We start from the raw sequence: 13574 nt of genomic DNA, 5'->3' as shown, positions 1-13574 counted from the left end.
TGCATTAAATTTGTTGCTGTAGCGACGGTGAACTTGCATGGCAAGAAGCACAGGAACAGAAAGTGTACCTGTAGATAGCTTCGATGTTAGACGAAAGGGACCCCCTCCCCAGACACACAGTATTTATTGCGAAATAATATCACAGTATTGCGCGAAAGTGTGTAGCTAAAAAGGCAAAATATTATTGCGCAATATTTATGCCTGGGACGCAGTTACTACTCTGCCTTCGTAGCGAACATGTCTGTGCTTGATGACGTGCATGTATTGAGATTACAGAGATGCTGCGGAAAGCATAGTAAGCGGCGGTGGGCGAGAAGTGGCTTGAAAGCTGTTTTACACACAGGCATTCTAACATTCCAAAAGAACTTGTAAGCATAGCTCAATTACTATCGGAATTTTTTGGTGGTGAACGAGGAATCTTTCAACCTCGTTATACCTACTGTACACAGAAAAGATACTGCTCACACAATCGTCTGATTTAGCTTCCTGTAACGCTGGATTCAGTCTACAAACCGGGGAAGAGTAAGATACATTATTGTAGTGGATCGGTATGTTGTGTTATGTTGTTGTGCAATATATAATTCAATCTCCTGCGACGAACAAGTAAGCTGCTGGTTGTATTATGTCCCTGGAATCTTTCGTTGAATGTTTCTACAGCTAATTACTGAATAAGTAATGAAACGAATCGTCTGTATTTCCTGATGTTTTCATACTCATGTGGTTTCGCTATATCATTTGAAGTCTCGGCAAGAGCTCCGTGTGTTGCGCAGTATCACCCTTGCACGTACAATATATTGAGCAGTCTGTATCGTCGTGCAATAAATATTGGGCATCTTAGGGCCCCTTAACATTGCAACCGCCTCGCCGTATACGCTTAATGACTTGCCGAAACGGTCCCATATTCTCCAAAACGAAAACTTCTCGTCTTAGATTTTTTGTTTACGAAAATTGTGACTTTGAAAGTCGAACTACCGAAATGTGTGCAATATTTGGCACCTCTTCCGTAACACTGTGTATTGTAATATTCATTGCCGTGTTTGTCATTGGGAAGCGCATGTATAATGCAGTAAAAACTAAAGCAGTTGTTCTGGCTGCTAGCAACAGAGGTGGTACCACCAGAAGCACCCCTGCTAGACGAATGCTACTGGCTTGCCTAACGCAGTCCGAATAAGCCAGACTTCATGCAGAAATATGTCTACACCACAACCGTGCGTGTAAACTGGCCAGTTACCAAAGGAAAGCAAGGATGATGGAATGTAGTCTAATTAAATCAGGCGATGCTGAGAAAGTTGCATTTGAGATCAGATGGGAGTAGAAGTAGAAACGTTTTTAAAATACTTGCAGTAGCAAAAAAGCGTTTCTGGAAGAGAGAAATTTGTTACGATCGGTAGAAGGTGAGATGGTAAGGAGATCACTGTTGGAGGTATTTGTGTGTAGTGTAAGATTGTACAGAAGTGCAATGTGGACGATAAACACTTCAGACAAGAGAACAGGAACTTTCGAAATACGGTGCTACAGAAGAATGCTGAAGTTCGGTAGTTTGGATAACTAATGAATCGAATTGGGTTCGAAAAGAGTATGGTACAACGTGACTTTAAGAGGAAATCGGTCGGGGGGGTGGGGGACAAATTTTAGGCCAAGAATCGTTAGTATGGTAATGGAGGGAAGTGTACGGGGATTGGAGAGGGACAAAAAATTTCTGAGAGGGGCCAAAACTTTGTTGCAGCGAGCAGGCTCAGATGAACCTTAGTTTTCACCAGCTACGCATAGACGGAGAGGCGTGCTTGGATGGGCTAGCGTGGAGAGCTTCGGAATGAAAAATGGCAGTAACACACCACTTCGGATGTGTGCGTGCCCGGTTGGCAAGTGTACTGTTTTAGTTACTTGTTTGGTTTTCATTTCAGCAATCTCAGCAAGTCACGCACTTCTTTTGCGTGACTGCAGGGAACCTAAGTACTGAAACAATTTTCGGTGTTCTTCCGTGGAAAGGCCGGAGGAGTACTGACGTGTCGATAATTTGAAAATAATCCTGCCCCAACAAATGTGCATTTTGATTGGATTTGATTTTTGCTGCCCTTTGACGATGCTGTGCACATTTCTCGGTGGCTCGTAGCGACTGGTTACCGCTCGGCAATTGCGAGGCGCTCGGTTTCGGCCGTTCCCTTTTGAGCCTCGCGCGGTACGTGGCAGCTGCTTCCACTCGGTTCAAGGTCGGCGTGAACAGCTGCTGCGCACCGTGCCCGCGCTGGAGGCGGCGCGGCGGTGTTGTGAAACGCCAAGCCGCAGGTTGTCCGCCGGCGCTGCCTTTGCCTACGTAATTATAGGGGTACCTGCTCAGTATATTTTTAAGTGGCGATATTTCTGTTGGTGTTCGAACGAGTAATTTTGTCCACTGGCTTTTCCTCATGTAGCTCAAACGTTTTAAATCATAGATATTCTTTTTCTGAGTAATATCGTGTATTACTGATCAGTACTCGTTGACGAGTACAGTGAGTAACGTTAATATTCGAACACTATGAGCTTTTTAATTTGTGGCATCATAACTTCAATGTTAATCAACAAAAACATAAACAATTCTAATAAGTTGCTTGCCTTGTAAATAACAGCGCAGATTTTGTTAACTTAATTTACAAAAATTCTTTAATGTTGAAATAGAACTCGGACGTATTTCACATTAATGTCAGACACTTTTCAGAACTAATTATTTGCATATAATTTTTTGCGAAAATAAATTTTTCGATAACTTGTCGGGTAGTCATTCTGTCGTATGACGTCTTACAAACGCTGCGGCATAATACTAATAATCTTTTTAAATAGACTGCACATAGATCGCCCAATTCTTCTTTTAATCGACACGTAAAAGTTTCTTTAGAAGTTATTAACAGTGTTAACACTTAAGTAGTGTTTCTCTAATACATCGCTATAGTTCTCCGCACACTTTCTGTATACGGTTAAGGTCTGGTGATTGCTTTGGTGGTTGTAAGACTGACTGGCAGTTGCACAGAAAATATTCCTGCACTGAGCGAGGCAAATGTTTCGGTTCATTGTCCTGGTAAAACTTAAACGATTTTGATATTCGCATATTCTCAGCACTTTTGCGTGCACTGTTTTTCAGTATGTCCAGATACACATAGTTAAACATAATGCGGTCTATGTACACTAATTCGCCCGGTACAGGTGTGGCTATACAGCGCAGACGTGACTCGATGCGTAAAAGGAGCGGTGACTATAAATTTTTCATTCTCCTTCCGCCACGCCGTCCTCCATTCATCCGATCCAAAAATTTAAAATTTACTTTGGTCGGTAAAAATGAGGTCGTTGCACCACGTTTCATCCTTCGTAGTAAACTCTTTATCAAAATCAAATCTTTCTAGATTCTGTACTATCGCACACGGTGTCTTCCTAGCCACTCGTCCATTGTAGCCATTATTTTTCAATGATCTGCGAATCGTCTGAGGATGTACCTTCTTTACAGTATCGTTCAGAAGTTCACTTGTCAGGTGCTCTTGAGTGTAGGATCATAGTTTATTTTTCGTGCTAGATTCGTCTTGTCACGTGCATCGAACTACTTTCGTTAGCCCATTTGAGGTATAGAGTCAATACGGTCCTAGTTTTTGAATCGTCTGACAATATCTTCCACTGTACTCTTACTCGTGTTAAGCGTGGCGTAATCGCTTGTGAACAACACACTGCCTTCCAAGTTAGGATATATCTTGGCGTGAAGGATCAAAACAAATGCTACAGTATAAACTATTTGAATGTTAAAGTAACTTCAAAGTCGAACAGTGTTTTATTTAAGTCTCATTGTCTAATAACTGTTACAGTTGTGTAAAGAATTTGACTATTGGTTATTGTACATCTAACTTCATAATACTAAAATATTTTTTATTTTTGTTTTGCTAAGAATAAAGTTACAATGCTACAAAGTAAAAATATGCTCTGTATGTTCAGTGAAAACGATGCAGTTCAGACATATTGAGGCTCCTCTGTCTAAAACTTTTTTTCTTGTTAGCATCAGGAGCTAGGCGTCGGTTTTTTAAAGGTATTATAGGTTTCGGACCAACTTGCGGATGGCCTAGTACGTTTAAATAATCGTTGGTCAGTCTTTCTTTCTAGCTTCGTGTGTGTACTGTTGCGGTTTCTTATTAAGATCGTGTTTTCTTAGATCTTACGTAGTACCTTCGGTGTATTTAGCACATCGCGACTTCCATTAGCAATTTCATGCCATTTCTTGTATATTTAAATTTTCCGTTTGAGTAGAATCAGCGTAAACACCGGAACTGTGTTTTAGGCATTTTCTCATCGTATTCCTTCTTTCTTCAGTGCCTACTACCGCGTAGAGGAGTAAATAGATTTCAGTGATAAAAGTACATAACGTCGAGTGTTACAGCTTCGGTTGTAATTTTCATTGTATTTTAGATAGTTCCATGGACGCACAAATTTCTTACACATTAATGTTCTGATTGTTGGTACTCCAATGGGAGGTCCTGACTTGATTCATTCGTCATTACATTCACTTTTGAAACCCCGCAGTATATTCCGAAGTAAAATGTATGCCTTTATTATAATTATATTGGTAGAGAATATTTCTTGCCAGTCTAATACGTGTCACCCCTGTTAAAGAAGCGGTAACTATAAATGAATCAGCCTGTTGGGTGTGTGCAAACCAGGGTTTAATGATATTTTACACCCATCATAATTAAAGACTAGATTAGCGAAAACATGCACTCCGGTTCGTTTGTTTATTTTGTGTAGTTCCACCCGAATCGTTCCATTGGCAACCCGAATGGGTTTGCAGGCTGCATACGTACCGTACCACAGTCGCTTCGTAACGGCCGCACGCTTGTAGACCGCGAGTTGTCTGTTACGTGAACGTGTTCCCATGGCGGAGTGCACCTGCGAGAGATAGGAATTGTGCGCCGACGACAAAGGCGGCCGGAAGGAAGTCTGAAGCGGAGCCGAGCAGTGAAGGGTCGCAGCTGCAGCCGAGTGTGCAGCAAGCAGCCCCTGGCCGCGCCGCGCGGGGCTGCAGCCCCCACCTGCGAAGGTCAGAGGTGAGCCCGTCTGCCCGGGGAAGAGCAGGGGCCGGAGCCGAGCGGGGCCGTACTGCGCCGGGGGGGGGGGGGGGGGCTACTACTGGGCGCCGTCCAGCAAGCAGGAAAGCCAAACATGTAAATCTTCTCGATCCCTTTTTATTTTTTCCTCTCTTGTGACGCTCCACACTGTAGAGCAAACGGCTCATAACCACTAACTAAATAGTGTGTGAAGTTAGTTGTCCACGTACCTTTATCTCGTTTAGATATGTGCCAAATTCTGATGTAATCATTGTCGACTATTTTCTTCGGTCTGAGGATTTTAAAAAAAACTTAGCACATATTTCTGTTTTTAAGTCTTTGTAGCCGTAAAGCTTTTTCTCGCGATGTGACAGGCAGTTGTTTGTAAAATATTAACGATTCAAAATTGTTTTACATACGTGTAAAATTTGTCATGTTAGATGCATCTACGGAGGCTTTAAAACTCGTGAAACGCTTATGACAATTATTTTGTCTGAGCGACACTCGGGTTAAAAGAAAACCATATTTGGTTGATGCAATCTTGCGTAACTTCACATGTTCGCACTATTGTAAATTCGATATGCTTCCTATCATAATTCATATATGAAGTCGTTGTGGCACGGTGCTACGGATGCTATGTAACATAACCTGAATTATCCGACGAATTAAACAGTGGGGAGTGTCATAAACAGTGAAGCTCTGATACGCACAGGATGGGCCAAATAAGTGGCCTGGACGAGTGGATTCGATTGGACGTGAATGTATGCAATAACCAGACCCCGCGACGCGCACACCGCGTGTACGCCCGCTATGTGATCCACACAGAACCTTGGAGCACATTTACTCAATCTTTACGCCTGACAAGAGGTGTCACAGGTCAATCTGGTCGCGGCCGTAGCTGGCCACCCAGGTCATCCGATCAGTTAGTTTGCGATTACTTTGTCTGGGGAGCCCTGAAGTCTGATTGTAAGGTGTATCGCAACAACCCTCGGCAGTCTTAAAGAACTGCAGCAGAACATTTCGGATGAGATTGCAGCAGTTCCAACAATCCCGCTTTGATTCACCTTGAGTAGCTTGCTGACCAGGGTCCAGAAGTGCTGAAAGATGAATGTTGGTCTCTTTCAACACCTGCTATAGCCAGATTAGTAATGTATTCCCTTTCCTGTGCTATTTTTCTTTGAACCCTGGAACTCTGTTCTCCAGGCCATGCCTATTTTCCCCACCCTGTATCATAAATACAGGTGTCTCTCTCTTCGGCACACACAACATCGCACTGGCAGTTACATCTGCTGCTAAATACCTGTCAGCGACTGGCAGATAGCCAAGGTACGCGATAAGGTGTTTAAAGAATGCCATGCGTAAGCAGAACCAGTGACCGCTATCAGCCGCCTTGCGTACGCCGCAGCGGCGAAGATACAATTGCGTTGACAGCAGGCTCGCCTGTCAGAGGACAGATCGAAAACAGTGTCCCCGTCTGAGGAAATAACATTACGTGGTTACAGAACGACAGCGAGGAGACACAGCTGTTTCGGCTGCTGCATCTGCAGACTCGTATGTGGAAGGAAAAGTTCTGCACAAATCGTGCCTTCCTCGCCGTTATTCATCCCACCCATTAAGAAAATCAGACACGTGCGTCAGCGGCGAATCATACGACAGGGAACGCGGCAGCAGGAAAAGCTAAGGCGTGGACGTGGCGACGTGAGTGCTGACTCGTATCCCTGGTAGTGGCGCTGAGGCTGACGGCATGCGGCAGGAATGTCCGCCGCAGCCGCCGGACCCAGGAATGCGCCCAGCCTGTGCGCCTCTTACCGCGCTCTCGAGCGGCCAGACGAGCGCGAACATCACTTCACAGGTTGCTCTCTCTGTCACAGGTTACTTGCAGTGACTCAGTTTAAGGTCGACAGAAGGTTTAGTAGCCGAATCCTGCACGCAGATGTTACTCCGCATCGTGGCAGTACGCTCATTTCACCGTGGAAATAGCTTTATCGACCTTAACGCATCCTTCCCCGCCATCAGTGCTACTGCTGATCAGATAATGAATTCGTGATAAGGACATGTAACCAGCCACAATTCTACGCCATGAGATAGTAAAGCGATTGATACCTCATTATTAATGTGGATACAGAGCTTCCGGGAGCGTAGTTGGGCCCAGTGATTCAGCGCTTGGCTGACACGCTGTGTGAGGTTGGCTGCCCTGCCGACGGGTCCCTACCTAGCTCTCGCGCCTGCCTGTGGGCCGTCTGCACCGAACTGGCAGCGTTGGCGTGCTGTGTGCTTCTCGCGGGATACTCCGGAAATGTCAACTGTAGAATGCGATAAAGGGGTGCATATAGGTTGAACTCGAGGTACGTTGTATAGGTTCTCAAATACCCTTCGAAAATGTTGTTTACCATGTATAACGCGGTTTCGTATTCCCATAATGACGATTTCTTTCATGACCTAATATCCTTTTGTTCCGTGTTTATTATGTAAATACAAAAATACCTCCTATTTGAAATTTGAACCTGGTTCTTTTCAACAGAGTTTTAACGCTGAGAGGTTTTGTGCATATGTTGATTTATGTAGTTAAAGGCAACGAACCTCCTTTTGGAACATATACCACAGTCTTTATTGTGCGTTTGATTGTAAATTTAAGCACATCACTTTACTCTTGCGCTTTACACGTGTGATTATATTCACATCAAGCTCATATATTATCGTTATTGTAGCTACTGTATATGTGTATGCTCTGTAAAATTCTACACGTCTTATTTCTAACACGTGTTCGGTTTGTATGGCCCAACTGTCAACTGTCGTAAACAACAGTTTGTATTTGCGGCGGTAAAACTTTCGGCAGTACTTGCTAGTGCCAATAAATACTTGAAGATAGGACAGGAGATTCGTCTGCCCTCGTGGCCACCGGATGACTGCCTTGTAGTCACTAACTTGCGACGTAACTTCATTAGAAACTGCAGTAAATTAAGTATGTTCGATTTTCGCGCTTGATCGATTTCGTTAAACGGGAGAAGCGGTTTGTTGGGCTTGCCTGTAATTCGGTGAAAATGCATACTGGTTTGCCTGAGTTAAGAACCAAGCAACGGGACACCATAAAAATGGTAAACAGGCTTGCATAAGACGAGCTCGGCTAGCTTTTTAAAAACTGATTTACAAGAAACACTCTTCAATTAGGTAGGACCTGACTGCCGGGAAGCCTATTTATGGGGACTTGTGATAATTTGACCTTGTAACGTTTGCACAACAAGGCTGTCGTCTCCGCCCAACAAATTACTTTCAGAGTTCCACGTTTATCTACTATAACGTAACGTAAAGTAGGCCCACATAGGTCTGAAATACCGATCGATGAACCCTCTGCCAGGCACTTAAATATGATTTGTAGAGTACCGATGTAGATGTACCGGATGAGCGTAAAGTCTTTCTTGATTACAAAAATTATTCCCGAAGAACTATACTAGCTATTGCCATGCGATGTTTTGCAAACAGGTTTTATGAATATACACCACGTGAGCTTCGTCTGTTGCCCGTACAACGTCAAGGCGTTAGTCAATTTCTCGCCTTGTTTTTGGCAACACCTGTTCCGTCACAGAAACTGATAAATTCAATCCTTTCTGTTTAACGTAACCCCTCAAAAAGCTTTGGGAGAGGTGAAGCCTGATGACCTTGGTGGCCGTGGTGTTGGACTGCCTTTACCGATCAGTGTGTCCCGAAAGCACTATATCCATAAAAAATTGACGATTTGAGCTACCATTCACAAGAAGTCACCTAGCTGTATCTAGCATAGCCCCTTAAAAATAAATACTGGTGATCAGGGAAAAGACCTTATGCTCACCTTAACGTGTGGCGGTGCTTATTTCTTTAAAAGTTCCTACATGTTGTTTGCATTTCTACACGATTAAATTTCTGTACTGAGTTTTAACAAAATGGCTCTGATCACTATGGGACTTAACTTCTGAAGTCATCAGTCCCCTAGAGTTTAGAACTACTTAAACCTAACTAACATAAGGACATCACACACATCCATGCCCGAGGCAGGGTTCGAACCTGCGACCGTAGCGGTCGCGCAGTTCCAGGCTAGCGCCTAGAACCGCTCGATCAAAACGGCCGGCTGAGTGTTAACAGGCGACATATTCCCACGTTGCGATTCTCTGCATTGTAGAGTTCGATATCATATGAGTTTTTTGTCATAAGTCGCATAAATTGCACGACAGATGTCGGTGGATGCTGTGGAAGTATTTTGGAATGTTGCGCCATGATGGGCTAATCTTAGCGTGACGTGGCTCCGAGAGGGATGACGCGTCACCCGTAGCCGGTGAGTCAGAGGCGAAGGCCGGCACCGTACAGTCAAAGCTCGAAGCTTCCCTGCGTATTTATTACCCGTGGCTTCCATTGTTACCACGTTCTCGTAACCTAGCCAAAGTTCTGCGGGTTTGTAGACCTATCATTTGACGCTCATGTTTGGCGATGACGCGAAGAGAGAGAGATTCGTGTGTCTAACAGCAACGAGTTGTATTCATTTTAATTTCACTTTTGTTTTTTATTCGTCAGAGTCGCGTAGCACTACTTACATCGATTCGGCCTTCTGGAGCTTAGTTACGTACGTTATCCTTAATACCGAACACTAGTAGTTTTCTTCATACTGCCCTTTTGTTATATATGGGAGTGAGCGGTGTCTGCTGACGCAGCAAATTCGCTATTCCTTAATAAAAATATATCGAAATTTTTTTGTTTTCTCTTGTAAATTGCGCTATTTTAGACATTTCTTTTTCATCATTACATACTAATCCCCTCATTCTGTCATGAAATAATAAAGTATTTGTAGCATAAACAGGAGATGCATAATCAGATGCTTACAGACGCGGTAGGCAGAGTATTGCAAGAACGTAGATTCAGTGTTGGACATGTATTCCATCATTCTTGTATATGTGACTAACAACCCGCGCCATCTTCTCCCGCAACGGTTGTCTAGTGTAAATTAGACATGGTATCCCAGGAAGAATAGTCAGGGATACGACAGGAACTATCTTCGAAGCAAAAAAGTCTAATAAATATGGATCTAAATTGCATAACTTGAGAGCTGAGCGCATTTAATCTTCCATACTGTGAAACAAATCTCTTCTACTGCAAAGTCTTGACGTTACATACATTGGGAAGTAGTAGTATGGACCAAAACAAGGAAAAAGTCTTGTAAAAATGGGCTCTTTAAGTTATGCAGTTTAGGACCCATGTATACTGGGCTGTTTCACTTCAAGCTATTATTATCATATCCTTGAATACTGGCCATTCTTCCTGGGACACACTGTTTACACAAATCTCCCTGGTGATTCAGTCCATTAGAGAAAATCGTAACAAAATCCCTACAGCAGTTCCTGGGGGGGCTAGCCTTCACATACAGACAGAAGAAAACACGGTGGTTGACTTAACTTGTAATATCTGTAGATCCGGCAGCGGGTGATTGTTGGTGATTGTCGAAAAATGTAAATAGTGTGTACACTCCTTACAGAGCGCAAGGTTGTCTACGAATTTGTGCATTTGTTAAAATTTATAGCGACTCTTACTGTTTAGTCTCTTCTCAGTGTCAATTTTTCATACTGCTACTGATATTACTGTAGTTTCAAATCTCCACGAGGAAAAACTGACGTCCCTGGTTTTCAATGCAACATTCATTACATCAATATTTTGCGGAAGCGATTAACTGTCGGATTGTCGGGGGGAAAGCCAAGTTTTATGACGGTAACCGTCGCGAAAATATTTTCCGTTTCCTGTAGTGTAGAACTGTAGATTTATATTAATTACGAATTCCAAGCAACTTGAACATGTACGACAGAAGGAGATTCGAAGAATGGTACCGAGCGAGGTGACAGTGTGTTCAGCGCGGGACTCGCATTCGGGAGAATGGCGGTTAAACTGTTCAGTCGTTCAGACTATAGTTTTCCATCATTTCCCCAGACACTTACGACGGACGTAATGTCTAATCTTGCTTTCATTCTTGCAAGAGTGGTAATGAGTCGAATAATCCTCCTTGACGAAATCTCATCACTTTGCACGATATATCCGTTGACATGGACAAATAGAAACTGAATTTGGGAGAGATGTAAAAGCTAGTGACAACAGGCGTCAATACGATGTTGACAACAAGAAAATAATTGCTTGGGAGACAGAGGTAGTTTGCCATAAAATCCCTGCAGATAATGTACTGAAGGCAAGAGTTCGTATAAAACTAATACTGTAGGCGTGACATAACCGCGCACCACATCCATTTGGCGGTCCATGGTATGATTCTGGGCGGAAGCCGTTATGTAACGGCCGAGTGGTCAGCTGTAGCTGGCCTGACGTCAGGCTGGGCATTGCGACACTGGCGTTCCCACACTGGGCGCCATTGATGCCAGTCAGCTGCGTAGCTGTGCGCCCGACTAGGTTGGACGTCTGCAGCGGTTGTGCTATTGGCTCAACAAAACAGTTCGGGGAGGGGCGTCGAATTTAACGTCTTCTGATAGCAGTGGAAATAGGAACTAATGAATACGAATTAAGGGTTCCGTTAAATGCATTCGGTCCATTGCACGTCAGAGTCTACCGCAGCAACCACGAAAACAGCTGTAATCGGCATTCGTCTTAAATGCGCAATGTTGTGTCTTAGTTCGTTGGGATTGTACATTGAAGTGCGGACCACCTGTCATAAGGTCTTAGTTTCGCATTTCTGACAATGCAACGCGTAAATACTGTCTCAAGTTTACGAATATTGTAAGATTATTTTCATAAAACGGGTGTGCAATTGTCAGCGGTTTTGTTACTTGCACAAGTGGTTAGAAGTAACAGATAGTGGTAGACGTATGCGTGCTGTAAGTTAATTTATCCATTTTGGTTAGAGAACATCGCAACTGTGTCCGTAAATTACTCTGTGGGAAGTTCTGCAACCAGTCGCTTGCGGCTTGTTACAGTATTTCCTACAGTGTAATGCTTTTTAAGTATTTAGTCATTTCAAATTTTTTCTACTATTTGTGTAACTGCGAATGGACGATCAGATATCCCGGAAGCATAACGTTGCAATTGCGACTGAGTCGTGTAGACACTAGCAGCAGTAGTTTTAGTAGGTTCTCGGTTTAATTGCGTGCTGCTGCGTTTTTTTTATGCAGCTTTTGTAGTTCCAAAGAGCTGAGCCGGTTGTCGAGCGCCCACGTGGTGGCCTAAGGTTGGTAGTACTCATCGCCGGCGGCGGTTCGCATTCCTGAGCCTATGGCGCGCCAAGCGCTCGCTGTCCCGTGTGCCTCGAGCCAGACGAGGGGGGCTGGGAGAGGACTGGCAGGCAGCGCGCGAAACGCAGCTGCTGGCGACGGCCGGTGGCGGCGCTGCTGTCTGAGCCGTGCTGCCGCTGCCCCGCCCGTACGCTCTGAACTTCACGTTACGGTCGCCTGTGCAGTGACTGTTACTTCAATAGCAGTCCATTTTTTCTCTTTCTTTTTTTTTTTTAAATAGAGTGAGACGGCAACTCCTAATATTTTTTGTGTAATGCTTCTCTCAAGTTTCTTACTTAATATGAAACACAAGGAAATCGTTGCCTCTAGCTTGACTTTTTTAAAGCAACGATACGAGCTAATGCTTTCGTACGGTAAACTGATGTGCTCGGTGCGTTGAAAACAGTAGCATGGAGCTGCTCCTGACTGCTGTGTATCGTTAACTGTTGGGGTCCTCTCGTTGTTCGTCACATACGTTTGTGTGTGTGTGTGTGTGTGTGTGTGTGTGTGTGTGTGTGTGTGTGTGTGTGTTTGTTTCGATTTGGTACTAATGCTATGTTTTCGGGTAATCATACAGGCGCAGTTTAGCTGTGAACACTTCTGCGGGTTAGCAGCTCTTGTTAGATTATGCAAAACTTCTTATAGTTGTCACGGTCGTAGTGGAAGCAGTCTGGCACGGTAACCACGAGTGTTGTCTTTGCCGCTCTAGTTTTCCTGTAAATACTGTCTCTGTATGGCTATGGGGCACGCGGTCGTTACGCAACGTGTTTTCGTATACATCCTTCCATTGAAGGGTGAGCCACGCGCGCGCCATGTTTGCTCTGACGTCACGCCAGCTGAGCGTCGGATGTTGCGCGCGCACACCCTGCCCTGCCAGACGATCACGTGACAGATGCACAAATAGATACGACGCGCCACCTCGGCGAACTTTCACGCTCTGATTGCCGGCGTGTAAGCTGATACGAAGCCACGAATAGTTTCGTACTTTAAAGCGACCAGTTAAACAACTAATATTATCCGGTGCGTCATAGAGGTAAACGTAATGTTGAATTGAGTGGCGAGAGCTCATCGTTGTCGATACACTCAAAATTTACTTTCCAATTTTTCATCCCAACCTGTATCCTCAACTATTATTCTCGCATTTATTCTTGGGGTGTAATGCCCAATTCATACCAGTGTTGTTTTAGAGAGGGTATTACGTAGGTATCATCCTGTTGCTGCTGATCTGCTGCATTTGGCTTACATTACGCAGTTTTATGACGAAGTAGTGTGATGATAGTATTTGCTACTCCAG

The 13574-nt window shown here is 44.1% G+C and overlaps 1 protein-coding gene across 4 annotated transcripts in view; it reads left to right on the top strand.

Moving 5' to 3' along the window:
- The window catches only part of LOC126091909 (transcription factor AP-4), an 81771-nt gene that overhangs the window by 42941 nt on the left and 25256 nt on the right, over nt 1-13574 (top strand). The window lies entirely within an intron of this gene.

This window comes from Schistocerca cancellata, chromosome 7 (genome assembly GCF_023864275.1).
Source record: "Schistocerca cancellata isolate TAMUIC-IGC-003103 chromosome 7, iqSchCanc2.1, whole genome shotgun sequence".
NCBI classification, from domain to species: domain Eukaryota; kingdom Metazoa; phylum Arthropoda; class Insecta; order Orthoptera; family Acrididae; genus Schistocerca; species Schistocerca cancellata.
The sequence above is the reverse complement of the archived record's forward strand: the minus strand, read 5'-3'. Positions and strand labels throughout refer to the sequence as shown.